The following is a 19948-nucleotide window of genomic DNA, read 5'->3' on the forward strand; positions in this document are numbered from 1 at the left end:
CATTCCATGGTGTTGGTGATACTACCAAGAATAACCATGTCCCAGGGAACAAAGAATGCATTATTCAGAGGAGCGATGCAGGAATGGCAAGTTCCATGCTTTCCAAGTACCCTGGACAGACAGTGCCCTGGGGCCCCACCCTACACTCCCTAGACCCCACTCATGGCTCTTTCCACTCCCACCCCCACTCTTTCCACTCCCACCCCTCACATGTCTGAGATCCTTCTCCCTCTTATATCCCCCCATCCTCAGTTGCCTGTACAACCTGCACATCCTTTTCCCAACTGCAGGGTCCAGTGAATGGGGGGGGGGGTTGAAATCATAGAATCACAGAATCATAGAGTTGGAAGGGGCCATACAGGCCATCTAGTCCAACCCCCTGCTCAACGCAGGATCGGCCCAAAGCATCCTAAAGCATCCAAGAAAAGTGTGTATCCAACCTCTGCTTGAAGACTGCCAGTGAGGGGGAGCTCACCACCTCCTTAGGCAGCCTATTCCACTGCTGAACTACTCTGACTGTGAAATTTTTTTTCCTGATATCTAGCCTATATCGTTGTACTTGAAGTTTAAACCCATTACTGCGTGTCCTCTTCTCTGCAGCCAGCAGAAACAGCATCCTGCCCTCCTCCAAGTGACAACCTTTCAAATACTTAAAGAGGGCTATCATGTCCCCTCTCAACCTCCTTTTCTCCAGGCTGAACATTCCCAAGTCCCTAAACCTATCTTCATAGGGCTTGGTCCCTTGGCCCCAGATTATCCTCGTCTCTCTCCTCTGTACCCTTTCAATTTTATCGACGTCCTTCTTGAAGTGAGGCCTCCAGAACTGTACACAGTACTCCAGGTGTGGTCTGACCAGTGCCGTATACAATGGGACTATGACATCTTGTGATTTTGATATGATGCCCCTGTTGATACAGCCCAATATGGCATTTGCCTTTCTTACCGCTGCATCACACTGCCTGCTCATGTTTAGTTTACAATCCACCAGTACCCCAAGGTCTCGTTCACACACAGTGTTACCTAGAAGCGTATCCCCCATCCAGTAGGCATGCTTTTCATTTTTCTGACCCAGATGCAGAACTTTACACTTATCTTTATTAAATTGCATCTTGTTCTCATTTGCCCATTTTTCCATTGTGTTCAGATCTCGTTGAACTCTGTCTCTATCTTCCGGAGTATTTGCCAGTCCTCCCAATTTGGTATCTGCAAACTTGATGAGTAGTCCCTCCACCCCCTCATCTAGATCATTAAGAAATATGTTAAAAAGTATCGGGCCGAGCACCGAGCCCTGAAGTACCTCGCTACTCACCTCTCTCCAGTCTGATGAAACACCATTGACAACAACTGCCATGGCTACTAGAAGTGCCACCATTGTGCACCACCCCCATGTTCTTACCCATTGATCCTGGGCAGGTGGGTGCACAGGGGTTGGAGAACCTCAAACAAACACCTGGGGGGGGCATGCAGGCAGAGGGAGTGTGGAGGTCTGTGTCAGTGGAATCCCCCTTGAAGGCCTGGGTCCTGGCAACTGCCCTCCCCCACAGTATTGTTAGGTATGATGGAACCCCTCATCGCTGGACTGGCACACAGTGCCCAATGACCCTGGCCTCCTCAGCCAGTCTAGGCGTATGCCAAAGCCAGACTCCAGGTTCTCTAGTCAGCCAGGACTTGGGTCTGGCCAGACTCCACTTTGAGCTTGACCAAAGCCACCAGTCTGACCTGACAGCTGCGAGCCTCGTGCTCTGCATTCAATCCTCCCCTACTCCACTGTATTGCTAATCCAGCGGCCAACAGAGTCCATTGCACCTGAGGGGTCTTGCCTTCACACACACACTCTTTGTCTTCACACCCATGACTCAACATAAACCACTCTGCCAGGACGGAATTTCCCTGCATCCAGTCTTGAGACCCCTCAACTTTTCCATTGTACTACAATGGTTTCCTTTCTTCAGAGCGATCAAGCCCCACCCACACCCATCTCCTGAGCCATTAGCATCCATTTTACCCATTGTCTCAACCCCAGGACAGCCCACCCGGTGTCCGTGCACACACCACCCTCCAACAGGGTATGAAAGTCCTTGTTCTGGCAAGCCACTTTGCCAACCCTGGAACCTTGGATCCATCCAGACACAATGCTGGACTCTGTGCCATCTCTGTCTCCACCTCTTCAGGAACTGGTAATTATCCTTCCATTGACCCTCTATCCCGGACTCTTTTCCTTTAAATCCTTTACTTCCCCATCTGCTAGAGTGATAATGTGCTTGTTACATGTTTGACTACGCCTGTTTATTTCACTTCTCATTATAATGTCAAAGCTGTCAAAGTTCCGCAGGGCCTGTAACATGGAGCTCTTCCGCCAGGTCTTTTGGTTGAGCCAGGGTTGTTTAAGAGTGTTGGGCCACTCCGAGTTTTTCACTCCATCATCTATTGAACCCTTTGCAGATGGTATGGAGGGGCTGGATCTCCCCTTATTTTTCTGCTTTCTGCTATCTGTAAAGTTTGGGGGTTTTATAAGATTTTAAGTGTTTTTACATAATCCGCCTCAAATCCCCCAAGGAGCCAGACAGACAATAAATGAGATAGACAGACAGACAGACAGATAATAAAAGGCTGCTCATTGTATCCTTATATATATGTTGTCTGCCTTGAGTTCATAGGGTGCAATTACCTGGTATACATAGGCTTTTTGATCCTTTAAAGTTACCTGACCTCCCACAAGCCATTCCCCAAACCTGGCATGTGTCTCCTGACATACCCAATTCAGATAACACTATGCTGATGCCAGCCCTGGACTCACAACAAACCTCCACTGGCTGAAGTTCTCTAGGGAAATGTTGGGGGGGGGGATCTAGGACTGCACATTTCCTTAGAACTGAAAGGATTCTTAAAGACTGGCAGTTCCTGAAACTGGGCTAGCACAAAAACTACTCTTCCATGCATCTCTGCTTAAATTATCTTTGTTTTCACCTCAACAGACTGATGCAATCACCACAATGGAATTCATTACTTGGGAGGAAGCCCAGCTTGGCAATTGGTTCCATTTTTTTTTTTTTGCAAGACAAATTGCAGAGGGCATCTTCTGTTTACTATTAATGAGAGCTGTAGAACGACAGAGACACCAGCATACAGCAGGGGCAGAGGAAGAGTATGTGCCGTGCATACAGAAAGCCCCTGGTTTGTTTAGGCAGTCCTGTCAGGGGTTCAGTTAGTGGGAGGGGTGGCAGGAATGCCTTCCTAGGATACTCTCCAGGGAGAGCTGCCAAGATTTACACCAAGCCATTCAACACTCAAGTAACATTTTTTTTAAAATAGGTTGGTGAACAATTTTCTTTACAGTTTTCAATAATAAGATGTTAGGCAAAAAGTCAGCACCTTTGTGAACAGCAGCCTTAACATTCACCACTACTCGGGACTCAGCCCAAATACCCCCAGTCACTGTATGCAATCTGTGCATAGGGAGGCAGCTCGACCATGTGGCAAACTTGGCGATCTATTGCTCAGGGTGCCAGATTCTGAGGAGTCCCCCCAAAGTGAGAGGAGCCTCTTCCTTTTCTCCTGGTGTGCAAAGGGAAGGAGCTGCCCACCCACCATCTTTCTTCCCCTTCCTCCCCTTCCCAAGCGCCAGTTGTCTCTGCTGCAGTGGCTGCAGTGGGTGCTCCACCACTGCTGCCCAATAGCCCAGCCAGGAGAGCAGCACAAGGAGGGGCTAGAACTGCCTCGGCCACTGCCAGTTGCCCCATAGAATCACATAATCATAGAGTTGGAAGGTACTTCTGGGGTCACCTAGTCCAACCTCCTGCACAATGCAGGAACTCACCACTACCTGCCTACCCACAGTGACCCTAATTTCATGCCCAAATTATTCCCCACCACCACCACCAAAAATTTCCACAATCCAGCCTGGCTGGAGGAAATTCACCTACCACCAATCAGCAATTCTCTGGATATGCAAAAAAGGGCCACAAGAGACGAACACTGACACATCCCTTCCTGCCCACCCACTCATAATCTGCCTAAATTCACAAAATTAACAGGTGAATAACCGTCAGCCGTTATACAAGCAAAAGGAATGATTTTCAAGTTGGCGATGGCAAATAACAATTTATTCCACTGTAAAACAATTTCTCAAACTTTCCAAATCATCAAAACAAACTCCTAGGTATTTTTTGTTTTTGATACCTTCATCAGTGATATGTGATACTCTAAATACAAAATATGTAATATGTAAACATATATCTCCATGCTAAGTGTAAGTAAATTGTAATATGAAAATAAGAATGAAAATACCGTAATATTTTATCAATAAATCCTCTTTAAATGAATTCTTATCAATGATGGTCATAAACCTTAAAAATAAATCATAAATCGTATTGTGTAAATCCATATGATATACAATTATGTAATAAACATATATTTAATTCACCTACTTAATCCTATGGTGATATGTTAGTGTATATGGTTCACTCTCCAAATGGTTCTATAGTATCCAATATATAAAGGTTTGGCAAAAATATCAAAATACTGTCAAAATAGTTATTGTTATCAAATCACATAACGTATTTTAAATTTTAAATGTAACAGCAACATCCATAATAAACTTACCTACAAGTATTAGCATCACAAAGTGTAAATGCTCTTCAGTTGTCACCCAAAGAAATGAAGGGTATTTTGCATTATATAATAAAAGCCACTCTATCAATTAACTCAAACCATTCTGTCATATGCCTCTTTTAAAGAGACATGTTTAAATTATATACAGGTTTTTAAAATTACATACAGTTTTTTTAGCAGTTTTTATTAGAGTAAGCAAGTCAAATCCATCATGCTATTCTGCCCATTGGGTTGTAAGATATTCAGCTTAAAAATGCATTCTGCTTCCCTTTATAATAGTCATTTCTGAATGTTTGACATTTCTAAACCCTGTTGTTGTATCTGTTCAATGCCAATAAATTTCAACTGATCCCAAGAGTGATTAGCATCCAGAAAATGTTGGGTGAGGGGGGCCTCAATAACAGCATATTTTAAACTGGACACATGATCTAATATTCGTGTCTTTAAATCACGTGTGGACATACCAATATAAATTTTAGGACAAGAACACCTAATTAGATAGATTACACCAGGTGGATTAGAATTTATGAACTGGTTAATAATGATGTTACAATCTCCAACCCATAAATTAGGACTCCCTCAGAGTGTGTTTAAAGGGCTTACCCAAAGCTCAGCAGATGACCATACACTGGTGAATTCCCAGGCTCTGCCATCCTATTTCCTGTATTGAAGAAACCCTCAAGTTTCTTTGGGGATTAGAAATCAACGACGGAACATCTCTAGGGAAACCAGTAGATGGCAGTGCTAAATTGGCTAAATTTTCATTATTCTTCCCTTCTCGAATTCTCGTTTTGTTGCTGCCTGAGCTACCAGTTAAGATTACCTCAGTTTCACAGTAAATGATCATGCAACCATGTTGAGTGAATGTCAAGCCAGTGTAAGTTTTAGCCATTCCCATAAACTGGGGAAGCTGCTGCATGCAGCACAGGAATGTCTGCTGTGTAGGGAAATGTGAAGGGTAGGAAGATATGGAAGATACACACCACCACCACCATTATTTTGTGATTAACTTCTGGCTCCTTCCCATCTTCCTTCTTTCGATTCCTCTTGATTGTATTCTTGGAGGTGATGCTGCCAACTGGGTCAACCTGATCACTGGCCTAACCTAAGAGATTGCCAAAGGGTACCAGATTTTGAGAGGAACCCTAGAAGTGGGAGGAGCCTCCATTACCAGCTTGAAGAGAAGCTCATCCTTAAATGGCTTCTAGAATCTTCACATCTGTTGACTCTGGTTTTCCATTGCTGCCAGGATGAAACACAGTGGGCTTTTGAAGAGCTTATCTATTTTATGTTTTCTCTATATCACTGGTAGGCAAAATCACAAAACTTCCGCTCACTTACTTTGGCCATATCATGCGAACCAACTCAATGGAGAAAGCAATTGTGCTAGGATTGGTCAGTGGAAAAAGGAAACCAGGCCAACAAAGAGTGCGGAGGTTAGATACAATCAATATGGACACTGGCCAGAACATTATCCAACTAAAAGAATTGGTTTAAGATAAAAAATCATGGCAACAGTTGAGCCATAAGATCGCCAGGAGTCAGACTTGATTGAATGGCTATCATCATCATCATAATTATCATCATCATGTTTTCTCACAGTTCATGTCCAATGCCTAGTAAGTATATTTATTCCAAATGTCTTACCTTTCTCTCTAAGGAATGGAGATGCCAAAGTCATAATTTGCCTATGGTGCCCAAAACGTTGGGCCAGCCCTGGCTGCAGGAGGGCTGGCCAGCTAGAGAGTGACCAGCTCAGATGCCCCCCCCCCCCAGTCTTGCAAGTCCCCCATTTGTACTCCTTTATTCTGAAGCCTCTCAAGAGATACTGGCATGTCTGCTCTCTGCTTATCACCATTAGTCACGTAAGTTATTGAGGCCTGCAAAGAAATTTAAATAAAATAAAAACTTTTATATGAAGTTGCTGACATTCTCCCCTCTAAGTTTTCCTTTCAGTAACTTCAGTTTTAAATGCAAATTAATGCATTTAGTAGGGGCTTCCTCCAACTCCAGTTTCACTCAGATAGAGGAATTCAGCTGTAACAGTGTTAGTTTAAGCTATGGTTAAATACAATTACATCCCCTATTAAATTCTAATTCAGCAATTACTCACGCTACAATAAATCAGTCTTTTGAGATGCCACAAAACTCCTTTTTTTGCTTATAAAAAGAAAAGTGGCTGTAGCACCCGTTAAAATGCATTCTGCCATGGAGCTATGATCCCTTGCAATAAATTAATATTATGCATTTAAGGTTCAATTTAAAACAAAGGGAAACAGGTCCCCAGGAAAGTGCTGGTTATTTCCCAAGAATTGATGCTGTACTGTTGGGGAAGGGCTTTCAGGGAGTGAGCAGCAAACCTGTGTGTGTTAAGGGTGACTAAGCACCTCCAGCTGGACTGGTTCCCATCAAAACAATGGCATTGCGAGAAGACATGATGTGTCCTTATGTTCCTGTCTGTCTGTCTGTCTGTCTGGAGGTGGTGGCCCTGCGCTTGCACCCATCTGCTCCAGAGGAGTTGCCAAAGGGGGACAGCCTCACCCAGGTGCCCCTGAGGCAGGCAGCCCAACCAGAGCCTGTGTGGAAAGGAGCAAGGGCAAGGGCACTCGTCAAACTGCATCAGCAGCAGCCTCTCAGTCCAGAGGCTCAGTGCAAGCCTCAGAAGCTGGCTTGCCAACCTTCAAGGGGCACCTGGAGATCTCCTGCTCTTACAATGGACCTCCAGACAACCAAGATTGGTACTGACCTCCAGGCTTTCCCTGGGGAAATGGCTGCTTTGGAGGGTGAACTCTGGCATTGTATCCTGTGGAGGTCCTTCACTGATGGCAGAGTTTAAATCTGCAAGGGGGCAGAGTACCAGGATGCTTAAAGAACAATAACTTTATTAAAGAGAGAAACAACTTTATATATAGAGAGAGGAGACCTAACTGTTCTCTTGTTCATTCAGGGAGGAAATGTGCTCAAAGGAGCAGGAAGCCTCCTACTGAGCCAATCAGGAAACTGGGGGAGATTATTTGAAAATCATCAGGAAGTTCCTATTCTAACTATGTTAAATACACATCTCCTCCAATGGCCCCTGCAGGACACTCTTCATATTCTGTTCAATCATGCACACTGCAGCTCTTGCATATTCCAGCACTCCCCTCCACTAACCTGCCATCCCCAGGCTCCTTTCCTAAAATCTCCAGGTATTTCCTCACCCAGAGCTGGCAACTCTACCCAGAAGGGAGGTGGGCCTCAGGCATAGGATTGTCAGTGTCCAGTGGTGTCTGGAGATCTCCTGGAATTACAACTGATCTCCTGAAACTGAGGTTAGTTCCCCTGGAGAAAGCCATTGCTTTTGAGGATGGGATGCAGGGCATTGTTCTCTGCTGAGGTCCCTACCCCACCCAAACCTGGGAGGGAGGAGAGAAGGGGAAGGGGAAGGGGAACTCTCTTCCTTATCCGAAAACATGAAACTTTTCTTGTGCATGGTCAGGAAAAAGGTAAACTGTGAAGTGGACTGAAAGCCCCAACTTCGCCCCTGCACCTTTGGAGAGTGACAATGCCCCCAAGAAATCCAAAGGGTTACTAATATACCTCAACATCTCTACCAGACACTGGGGAATATCAGAAGGAACTCAACAGGAATTTTAAAGAAAAGATTTCAGAAGAAATGGACAAGTCAAGAGGAGCAATTTAGCAACAGGCAGTTAATGTTTACAAAAATGAGAATTTTCCTACACAGCTTCCAGTAAGCCCACGGTGGCCGCCTCTGTGGAACTAGCTTCCTTGCTGGAAGAGGCAATTACAGTAACTGTCTGATGTAAAACTGAAAGATACAGCCATTTCTCAAGCTATTTTTCTATTAGAGAGGGAAAATGAGCTACATAATTCACCAGAGATGCAACTTTTGGATAGGGCTATAACACTTTTGTTTGCACTTGACTTGGGATCTCCCAATAAAAATGCATAACAAGTAAAGATTCCTGAAGAAAAATGCATGGATATTTATAGATACGCAGAGAAGTGACATGAGTGCATTGCTTTTCCCAAATGATGTCCTTTAGCAGTTTTGCCAAAATTTGCATGGTCCGTTAGAGTACAACATCATTGGTAAATTAACACACTTGATAGGTGTGTTAGATATATTTGTGCTGGTGGAATGAGCTCCTGAGTGAACTACAGGCCCTGCGGGAACTTTCGACATTCCACAAGACCTGCAAAATGGAGCTCTTTATGGTTGAGGCTGGGGTTGGCGAGGTAGATCATCCCTGCCCAGCTGCCTGCCAAGGGTCCACGCCGCCTCCGCAAGGTGGCAAGAGCACTCCCCGCATCCCAGGGAATCACCCGCTCCACTGCCAGCCCATGGGTGCCTGAGGGGGGGGCTTTTAAAGCCCGCTCTTATGAACGGGCTTTGCAGCTAGTAAATATAATAAATAAATAATAAAAAGCAATACTGTAAAGTAGATTAGAAGAAGGCCATTTGTCAACTCAGAATCACTCCCCAGCTATCTTTTCCCAACTTGGAGAAAAACACAAGTAGCTATCCTATAGGTAATAACAAACTTGGTTAAGATTCAGAGTAGAGAATAGTGGTCACTTGGCTGATATGGTTACTATGTCTTGTATAAAGGCCCTTATTTTATACCTATTAGTATTAGGAAGAAGGCCAAGGACAAAGAGATGAAGAAAAATTGTAGCTCTTGAAGAAATGTGTGTCTGAGAGCATGGTTTGAATTGTGAGACAGCAGACAGGTGATTTGCTAAAAAAATGCTCTCCCTTGCTGATTCTCCCCAGCTGTATGACGTCAGTCGAGACCTTTACTCATGAATCCAATGAAAACCATCATCATTTCCCCTCCTTATCTTGGCAATAACTGTATTGCTGCTTGAAAACTCATCAAAAACATATCGCAAATCTGGCTTGTTCATCCCAAAGGGTCATTTTTCATAAGTTTTTTGAGGAAGGGATGCAGTTTGTACACACAGAATGGAAATATTACAGCCCTGGTGCAAACAACAGAGCATAAGTAGATGATGTCTGTTTGTCAGGATATGGAACAAGCTTGTTCCTTAATTGCTCTGGACAGGCAATTTTGCAGTAATAATCCTCTTTTCATTTTCTGGTGCAAGAAGTCTTACATCCATTATTCCTCATTAGCACTCCAGATTCCAGTTTGATTATGAAAGAGACCTTCAGGGGGATGGGGATATGTGGCATGTGAATTTGTGGGGACATTTACTAATTTTGGCATCTTGACAGCCTTTGCTCTCAAGCAAAGTGCTAGAGAATTGTAGAATTAATTTAGTATCAAGGTTACTAGTGCATATACTCTGTTTCCCTGACTTTCAAACTCCTATATCGGAAACATGTTAATTTTTCTGTTGTGGCTGCTTTGGATTTTAAATGTATGTTGAAACCTTATATAACTTTTGATTCCCCCTCTCAATTCAATAAAAATAAAGGGGGCGGGGGGGGGTCCTCTCAAAAACTTACCCAGGTAATGAATTTCTTTCTATCACAAGAATATATCAAACATAGAAATATAAAGAAAAAATACATTATACATTAATGTATTATAAAGCAACATAGAAACTTGAAAAAGTTAGGCGTTTTTTTAGACAAGATGCTGCAGATGTCTGTTTTAGTAGTTTAGTTGTTATCAACCATAAGTTAATATTCAATTGTATTAATTAGGTGCTGCTATTGCTGCACTCTTCTCTAATTGTGCAGTTTTGTTAACTAATTTAGTGGTCCATGACTAATATGCTTCTATGTTTTGCAGGCTGCCTGGAAGCCCAGTTTTGAGAAGAGGATGCAATGAAAAATAACAAACATGTAGCCCAATATTCCATAGTTCAAAAGCCCTGCACAGACCAGAGAACTGCAGGGAAGTTGAGAGCTTTTTGCCTTTCCTATACTGCTAAACTATTGGGCAGCATTAACCAAGGTTGCTTTTTGAGAGGACAGAGCTTGAGGGTGAGTGGGTGCTTGTAGCCTGCTGGAGAGTGGTGTTTTTGTTTGGCTCTTTGGTTGGGTCTGTTGCTCATTGAGGATGGTCTGTTTGCCTGGGGCTGATGGCACGACCCACCCTCTACAGTTGCTGCTAGCAGGCAGGGGTTACAGGCCTCTGAATGGTAAGCCTCCTTCTAGGTAGGTATAGGCTTGTGCCTTTAGTAGATGTGCAATTATTTACCCACTGAGTGGAAAGCGTGCATTAGGCATCCCCTTCTATGTGTTACATTCTTGCCAGGATGGGAGAAGATCCCTTGCTTGTTCTCTGCTGGTTAGAAGCATTTGTATAAACAAGCTGTAAATACTGGGTGTTTGAGAGCAGTTAATGAGATGGGGATGGTTGAGAGAAATTAACTGCTCTCCTGTTACTGTCTCAACAGAGAAATTTCTTAGAATAAATGGGGGGCTGTAGCCCCCAAATTCTCAATAGCACCAAGTAGCCCAAAGTGGAGAGCATTTCTTCGTAATACAGATCGTAATCCCTTGTCTGCAAACTTCCAGATGTACTCGGCCGGTTGCTGTTAGCAACTGGACTAAGTGAGGCCTTAGCCTAGCTTCAGCTTCTTCTGAAAGAGATGTCTAAAACATACAGAACCAGATTTGGCTGCCATATCTTGAGCGGGTCAATGGTCACACCAAGGACTGAGCCATCAAAACCATGACACACATCACAGCAGAAGGCCGGTCACATATATCTACTGCACACTGACCACACTTCTTCCATGAAATCTGCAGGAAACATTGTAAGTGGATGTAAGACCACTGAGTAGGGGTGCCAACCTCCAGGTGGTGGCTGGAGATCTCCTGCTATCACAACTGATTTCCAGCAAAAGAGTTCACCTGGAGAACGTGGCTGCTTTGCAGGCTGGACTCTATGGCCTCATAGCCCATCACAATCCCTCATCTCCCCAAATCCTGCCCTCCTCAGGTTCTACTCCAAAATTTCCAAGCATTTCCCAACCCAGAACTGGCAACCCCATCAATGCGGGATAAGTGACATGGCTGAAGTTAACCTTGCTCCCTTGAGAAAGTGTTACCCCCTTCTAAAGCCATTAAGTTCTCTGGACTTAGAAAGGGGTAACTCTTATTAGTGGCATTTCAGAAGAATTTAATTCCCACTTGATGCTACAACTGATGTGGGGGAGAGGGGTCACCGGTTTCTTACAGTTCAGGAACCAAAAAAAAAAGGCCCTCCTTATGAGGGAATTGTTCTGACAAGAAGGAAGGTCAATATTTTGAAGGAGTAGATCAAAGGTAGATAACAAAGAGAACCCAAGGGTGCCCTTCTTACCCAGCTGCTCCTCTTGGCTGAGCTGGTCTTTAGTGATTGATTGGTAGCAGTTATGAATATTTTATTTATGCCTGAGGCTGGGGTCCAGACAAACAGCCTAGGAGCTCTATGGTGTTTCCTCCTTGTTGTTTCTTTTAATGTACGGAGTTTGGGAAATGGTTCTTAAGTCATTTATCACGGTCACCAACAATTCATAACATGGGCTTTGACAGGAAGCATTTGAAATGGTTGGGGCTATAAAATACATTGATCAGGCAAGGAGTTCAAAGATAGAAAGGACTGTAAAAAATAACCAGTATGACAAATGTAATACAAAATCAGCTTTATTTATTCATTTCATTTATACCCTGTCTTTCCCGCCAATGACCCAAAGCATTATACATCATTCATCTTTCTCCAATCCTTTTTATCCTCACAACCATCCTGTGAGGTAGGTTACGCTGAGAGTGTGTCACCCAGCAAATGTCTAGGGCACAGTGGGGATTCAGACTCGGGTCTCTGTGATTCTAGCCCTGCTCTCGAACCACTATAACACTGTATTCAATCCAGAGTACATTAAGTACCCTAATATGTGCTTGCACATGCACATTTACAAGACCGTATGAAATATGTCACTAAAATCAAGAGAGATCACATGAGGTGTACAAAATTACACTTTGTGAAATAACATTGAGAAGCCACATTTCTGTTTCTGGGCGAAGCAAACAAGGAGAATCAGTGCGATTCTCAACTGAGAAACAGCCTGTTTCCATGAAGCATTGATGCACTTATCTAGACACCATAATTCTACACCAGATACCTTGTCCAGCTTGGGGCCTTCTCTTATAGGTACCAATATTGGGTGTTTTTTCTTAAAATTAACAACTTAATTATGTTTTTATATGCATGTCCCTATTTCAGTATTTTCTGTTTTATATTGATTTACAATGATTTACACTGTATCTTTTGCTTCTCTTATTATAATATGCAGGCCTTCACAGCTGGACTAATAAAATAGATTATATATCTGCTTTATATCTTAATTTTAAAATGATGCCCCTGAAATATGCTGTTAGTTCACTGGTTTAAAGGCTCCACATTTTCTTATCCCCCCTCCCCCCTACACACAACTATCAAGGTTGGGGGTGGGAAAACTTCCTTAAAACGAGGTGAAATGCTAATTATTTCATGACAATAATTGCAAGATTATAATTAAACACCAGTGACTGTGATGAGAAGTGTCAGTCCTGTAGCCATGTGGTCCCACCTTTCCCTCACAGAACTGCTGAGTCATTCATAGCTGCAAATCATGCAGAAATCCAAAGGCGCAAAGCCCTGGTCTCAATCAATGCATTTCCAGGGTAGGAAAAGCTGCTCCAGTGAGATTGCATGACCCTTGCCATCAAAGTATAGAACCACAATTTGTTGGGAGGGACTGGTCGATTCCTTGTCCGGTCAAGCTCTTAACTAACCGCCCAAACGAAGTTTTGCCTAGGTGGAAACACGGCGATAGGTGGGAGCTGCTCGGAGCCTTTGACGAGTCCGAGATCACTCCGTCAGACGCATGAAGAGTTTTTGCAGTTTCTACTACAAATGCGTCCTCATGAAACGTACATTTCATCCATTTGATGAAGTCAGTGAACTCTGGCTCTCCAAAGCTTATGCTAGGATAGCGTTGCCAGGTCCGGGTTGGGAAACTGCTGGAGATTTTGGGGGTGGAGCCTGAGGAGGAGAGAGATTGGGGAGGGGAGGGATTTTAGTGGGATATACTGCCAAACTGTGACTCTCCAGCTGCCCAAAGACTACAATTACCATGCTGGCAGGGGCTCATGGTTACTGTGGTCCGTGGGCATCTGAAGAGCCACGGTTTGTAATCTCAGATCTCCAGCCGCCACCTAGAGGTTGGCAACCCTTTGCTAGAATAAATTTGGGTAGTCTTTCAGGTGTCACCAGACTGCTTGTTTTATATCACCAACCCATTTTTTTTATATCACCATTGTAACTTTATGTCATTTTGGAAACCGAATGGATTTTTGTTTTCCCGTCATGACTCATGGACCCAGGACCAATGGCAACGTGGGCGTTACAAATACGGAATCACGCCTGGATCCCTGTCCGAACTCCTTGGCACCGAGAGAAACCCGTCGCTTGTTTAACACGGTTGACTTTTGCGCGGAATTTGTCGATCGTCCCTGCCGCGGGCACTCGGGGGCCGGGAGGTACTTTCTGCTGCAGTGCCGCCGGAGGGAGGGGCTGAGACGCAGCCGGAAGGTCCCTGCTCGCCCGCCGCCTCCCGCCAGTCCTTCCTGGGGGGAAAGCTCTGCCAGCTCCTTCGTGCCACAGCGCAGATTGCGCACGATCCCTGGGAAAGGGGCGGAAATCCACGCACGCCGCCGCCTTCCGCAGGAGGCATCTGCGCGGCGCCCGCGCGCAAAGGGAGGCGCGGGCCGGCGGGGCGGGGCACGAGCGCGGCGCGCCCCTCTACCCCGCTTTCCCAAGGGGAGGGGCCCTTCCTTGGCGGGGGTCGGGAATTTGCAGCCGCTCCCTTGCCGGCCGAAGGGGGTTTGTTATGGTTCCTCGGCGTGGTTTTGCAGCCCGCTGAAGCAGCCGGGGGGAGCGCGGGGCACGGGAGCTGGCGGCGGCCAAGGCTGACGATGCAGCTGGACCTTTGCAGACGGTCCCTCGGTGCCCCGGGTGGGCTTGCCGGCTGATCGGGCGGAGGAACAGGCAAGCAGGCGCTCCGCTGGCCAGGTAGGGAACGAGCTCCGGGGGCGGCCCGGCACTCGGCTGGGAAGCGCGTCGGGCTTCTGCCTGCACGTGAGGACGGCGAGGGGCCCTCCGGGGAGGCAGGCAGGCAGGCAGGCGGCTGAGGCACGGACCTCGCCGCCGGCTCGGGAAGACGGGGGCCGCTCGGGGTTGCCTCGCAGGGGTCCCGAGTGAAGGGCGCCAGGAGCAGCCTCCCCATTCGCCTCGCCTAGCGGCCTTGGGTCAGGCCGGCTCGCCGAGCAGAGGGGGCCCTGGAGGCTGGCTCTACAACAAAACAGTGGGGGGTCGGAGGAGGAATTGCTGGGCAGGCCCGACCCTGTCAGGCTCGACCCTGTCAGGCTCCCATAAGTGTGGGGCTGCCCCTGGGGGGAGGGTGATTGGGTGCTGGCTCAGAGACCTTTGGGTGGACCCACCGGTCGGACCCTTCTTTATGTGTTTTTAAGTTGACAGGACATGAGTGAGGTGTCTGCCTGCCTACCTGACAAAGTGCAGTAGCTTCTTCAGTAACACTGGGAAGGATTTCCTGAGCGTCCTGCTCTTAAAAAGATGACCCCTCGCCCGCTACAGGAGTTGGGTGCGGTGATCTGGCATCTGTCATTCCAAGTGATGCTAGATCCCATATTGATCTTCATTTTCTGGCTAAGGGTGCTGCTTGCTGACGTGTACTAAATCCAGGACTGAGTCGCTGCACTGGATTTGAAAGCCAAGAGTGCGTTTCTGTCACACATGGCTTGACAGCGCTGGGTCTGGGAGGGCAGGGTGTCCACTTCACAAGCTGTGTCTGCTTCATTGATGGCCCTTATCCTTAGCATCTCTGTCTGAGCTCTGAAATACTTCCGGGCTCAAAGGGCCATTAACTTTTGAGAACCCTGTTGCAGGATGTACCAATGGTTATTTCTTCAGTTGACTTTAAATGGGGGTTGTAATAATTCATGGGGGATGTTAGTAATTGTTTGCATGTTGGAACAGGATCGTGGAGATCTTGGATCATATCCTGCTGTCTGCCATGAAGGCTTGCACGGTAACCCTGGACCAGTCACTCTGCCTAGCCAACTTGGCAGTGTTGTTGTGAGGATAAAATGGAGAAGGGACAAAACGTGGGCCACGTTGGATCCTTCTTGTGGAGAAAGGCAGTAAATTCTATAAATAAATAAAATCAGAAACGGAAAACAGTAGCTCTCTCCCCTGCCCAATCTTGGTCTGAACCCACCACTTCACTGTCTACATTTTATGCTCAAAAGACCTGACAAATGGAGGACAGGCCACAGATCTCCAATGTAAACACATAGTTTGGCCATGAGTGAAACAGGAAGCTTGTTTCCGGGTTGTATCATTTCAGACTTCAGGTGGGGCCTCTCATAATAATGCATCTTCATCCTGCCCCCTGTTCCTGCATATAGAAAGATAACCTGTAAGTGCATTGACTAGACCTCCTTGAAATCTCCTGTGTAGCTGTAGTTTTGGAAAGGACATGGAATCTGGTGAGCCTTCTCCCCCCCCCCCCATCTTTTACTTTGTTTATTTTCTTTGAAGGCTGCCTTTCCCTCTGAGATTTGAAGTGGGTTGCACAATATGAAACAATTTAATCCTGTGGCATCTGTCATCCAGCAAACGATAGGATTAAGATTTGGAATCTGAATGTTCAAACCTAGACACCTCAATGAAAACTAGATAAGAATTATTCCTGATATATAATTTGTTGTTGTTAGTTGCAAAGTCGTGTCCGACCCATTGCAACTCCATGGACAATGATCCTCCAGGCCTTCCTGTCCTCTACCATTCCCCGGAGTCCATTTAAATTTGTACCAACTGCTTCAGTGACTCCATCCAGCCACCTCATTCTCTGTCGTCCCCTTCTTTTACCCTCAATCGCTCCCAGCATTAGGCTCTTCTCCAGGGAGTCCTTCCTTCTCATGAGGTGGCCAACGTATTTGAGTTTCATCTTCAGGATCTGGCCTTCTAAGGAGCAGTCAGGGCTGATCTCCTCTAGGACTGACTGGTTTGTTTACCTCGCAGTCCTTGGATATATAATTACCACGTGCTTATATGACCAGCAGGCTCAGCTTCTTTGGTTTGTAACTGATGATGTTACTAATGATGAATTTTAAAACACATAGATCTGTAGAATGTGGACTCCCAGTTAATACACTCAGATTCACCAACAGGCTAATTAAAACCAATAATGGAAATATTCCCAAAAAGGGTAGTCTTGGAAAGGCAGTGAATTACAGAGGGATGCAGGAAGTTTCTCTTCTAGGTCATAGGTTAGGCCTGTGCAAAGGTAAAATTCCAGCAGTGCAATTTTGCACCTACTGTAACTTTCCCATGGTATTGACGACAGTCTGAAAAACACATTATTTCTGCATTTTTGTTATGGTAGCCCTAAGTAGGACCTAGTTAATAGAATTTCTGCTCTATGAGAAAATTAGAAACAAAGGCAGCATTCAGACAGTGTTACAATCTGTGCCTTGAGCCAACCTAAGTTAGTTATGATGTCTGAATGCAAATGTTCCATCAAGCCATAACTCATTGGCTGGCACCAAACTGGGATTTCTGATTCAGGACAGTGGCTGGTTTGTTAACAACTGTTTGGACCAACTGTGGTTTGTCTGAATTCCCGAATCTCTGTATTGTTTCCTTTTGTTGTCATCTGGCAAGTAGATGGAGAGAGTAGGGATTTTCATATTACTGTTCTCAACCAGATGTTATTTGTTGTTGGGCCCGATTTCAAGTAAAGTGATACAGGGAGAGGAGTTTCATACCATGAGAATTTCCTTCCATTAATGAGCAGGCTCTAAAGCATTGTAGTCATTTCAAACAGTGCCCTTCCCCCCTCCCAGCCTTTTTAGTCACACAATCTTTAGTTGCACCATCTTCCTCGGAGGTTTTTAAAAATGTTCTAATGTGAGCGCTATAGCACTCTAGTACTGTAGCAGTTTAGCGCTCCAGTGCTCGCATTAGAACACTTTAAAAACCCTCAAAGGAAGATCGGACGGCATTGCAGGAAGCATTACAGGTATTTTACAATGTGATTAAAAATTCATAAAAGGGGTGAAACCCATAGGTAAACAGTTTTTGTCTGTTTCGCTCCTGGGGGTGAGAGAACGTCGATTTGGGCTTCGGGGAGGGTGGGGGGGCGGCAGCCGGTCTGCGGCTGCTGAAAGGTTGCAGACCGCTGCTGTAAACCATTCCTGCAAGGAAGAGTGGTATATAAATGAAAAAATAAATAAATTCCATTAGCAGCCAGTTTCTAAAATGGGTCTGTCTGAAATGACAGAAATAAACATTTGCAACTAGTTATTAAAATGGAATACGAAGGTAGTTTGAAAAAACAGTTCTTTTCCCTGCTTACAAGTGGAAGAGGAGGTGAGAAACAGACAAACAGAAATTTACACGTATTAAAAAGAGTTGGTTTTTATACTCTGCTTTTCACTACCCAAAGGACTCTCAAAGTAGCTTACCATCACCTTCCCTTCCTTTAACTAACATCTGGCAGACTAACCAGCATTTTCTGCACCATCAGTGGTTTCCTTGAGGGTCTCTGAGCGCCTTTGCAAATTTTTTTCAGTGGGACAACCGGGATGAGGATACTTTTGCCTCCTGAAATTCCCCCTCCCCCTATGCTGTACTTTTCAAAAATCTTTGTCACTTCCTCACACCTACAGCTCTTTATGAGCTCATTAAAGTGAACTATATGGCACCTGCAGTTACTTATGTGTGCTCTGTATTCAGGGGCAACATTTATCACTCAAAGTGCATAGATCTTGAAGGGCGGATGGGGATGAAGGTGGCTGCTGTGTCCTGAATGCACATCTGGATCTTCTGCATTGATGGGTTGCCAGGAAGAGTATTTGCGGCCCTATAGTGATATCTTTTGCTTCTCCCTTCTGGATGATGAGGAGGCATTTTTCTGAATGAATGTGCTGAATAGAGTCTAGGGCTGTCTTGGCTGAGTCACAGATTACACCTCTTAGACCCTCCTCTGAGCAAAGAAAGCTTTCTTTGCTCATCTTCCGCTCCCTTTCCCAGCATCAACTCTTCCGTGTCGAGATTTGTTGTAGTTTGGTACCAGTTCTGCTTGCCAAATCCGCAGTCCCTGGAATTTGTTCTGCTTATATTGGAAGTGCTTCACAAGCGCAATTACTTTAAAAAGAAAAGAACTAGCTCTGTCATATCAAATGCAAGGCTATGAAAAATGTACCCCAGCCTGCAACTCATCATTCCGGCCTCTAATACTGGGTTTGGAAGAACTTGAATTCCTCTTTCTCCCATCCTTTCTGGTAACTAACAACTTTGCAGAGTTTATACAAGATTTCACAAGCTGTGCGTGTCTACGTGATCCTCTCAGCACTTTTTTTTTTGGGGGGGGGGGAGGGTGTTCCTTTTAATGCCAAATAGTCTAAATATAGCACACTGCACCTTGCCAACTAATCTATGGTACTTTGTGAGAAATACAAACAACTCCAATAGATATAGCCTTGTATGGTTAAGGCTTAACATGTGAGAGGGTGGCTCTTATAATTAAGGAGCTAGAAACTCTTTACCTTGGAAAACCACATCTGCCGTGGGAATAAGTTATACAGATTGACATATATTTACATATTTTAACCTACTTCTGAGATGCATTAGAGTTAGGATCTTGCCAGTGTGATTGGGTTTGGCACGTCACTAGGCTTGTGCTTCGGCATCCATTAAAGTCAGTGGCGCCATTGACTTTAATGGGAAGTCTGGCATTCCCACCTTTCCTGGGGCCTGGGGGGTTGGGGTTCCAGTTATAGCCTCCAGACATTTGGGGTAGCTCCAGGAGGCTCTTCTCTGACCCCCATCAAAATTTCACAGCAAATGGACAATGGGGTCCACGTCCAGGGGTTCCAAAAGAGGGTGCCCCCATCTCTCCATTCTATCCAATAGAGAGTCCATCTCATTGGATAGAATGGAGCAGATGGGGGCACCCACTTTCAGAGCTCCTGGATATGGACCCCGTGGTCCAATCATTGTAAAATCCGGAGGGGGCCAGGGGAGAGCCTCCAGGAGCTACCCTGAAAGTTTGGAGACTGTAACTGAACCCCCCACCCCCACCCCCACCCCCATGCAGGCGCCATTGACTTCAATGGCTACTGAAGCCGAATTGACCTGGATCGGGCCCCGGTGCACAAGCCTACATCAGACTAGGATCCGGGGAACCCTATCTGAATCGCCACTCGGCTGGGGATGCCACCTGACTCCCACTCAGTCCCTCTCTTTCACTCTTACCTGTCTCACAGGGTGGTTATGCGGGTAGAATGGAGGAAGGGAGCATGATG

General features: G+C 45.5%; 1 protein-coding gene across 2 annotated transcripts in view; it reads left to right on the forward strand.

Annotated features, from left to right (window-relative positions):
* Positions 1-14112: 14112 nt before the first annotated feature.
* Positions 14113-19948, forward strand: part of TMEM63C (transmembrane protein 63C) — an 88299-nt gene continuing 82463 nt past the window's right edge. Inside the window, exon 1 of one of the 2 annotated variants that reach the window (XM_077323319.1) lies at positions 14113-14630. The gene's annotated coding sequence lies outside the window, so the exon portion shown is untranslated. The remainder of the gene's footprint in view (positions 14631-19948) is intronic. The other variant, XM_077323321.1, reaches the window with a different exon arrangement.

The sequence above is a fragment of the Paroedura picta genome, chromosome 2 (assembly GCF_049243985.1).
Source record: "Paroedura picta isolate Pp20150507F chromosome 2, Ppicta_v3.0, whole genome shotgun sequence".
NCBI lineage: Eukaryota > Metazoa > Chordata > Lepidosauria > Squamata > Gekkonidae > Paroedura > Paroedura picta.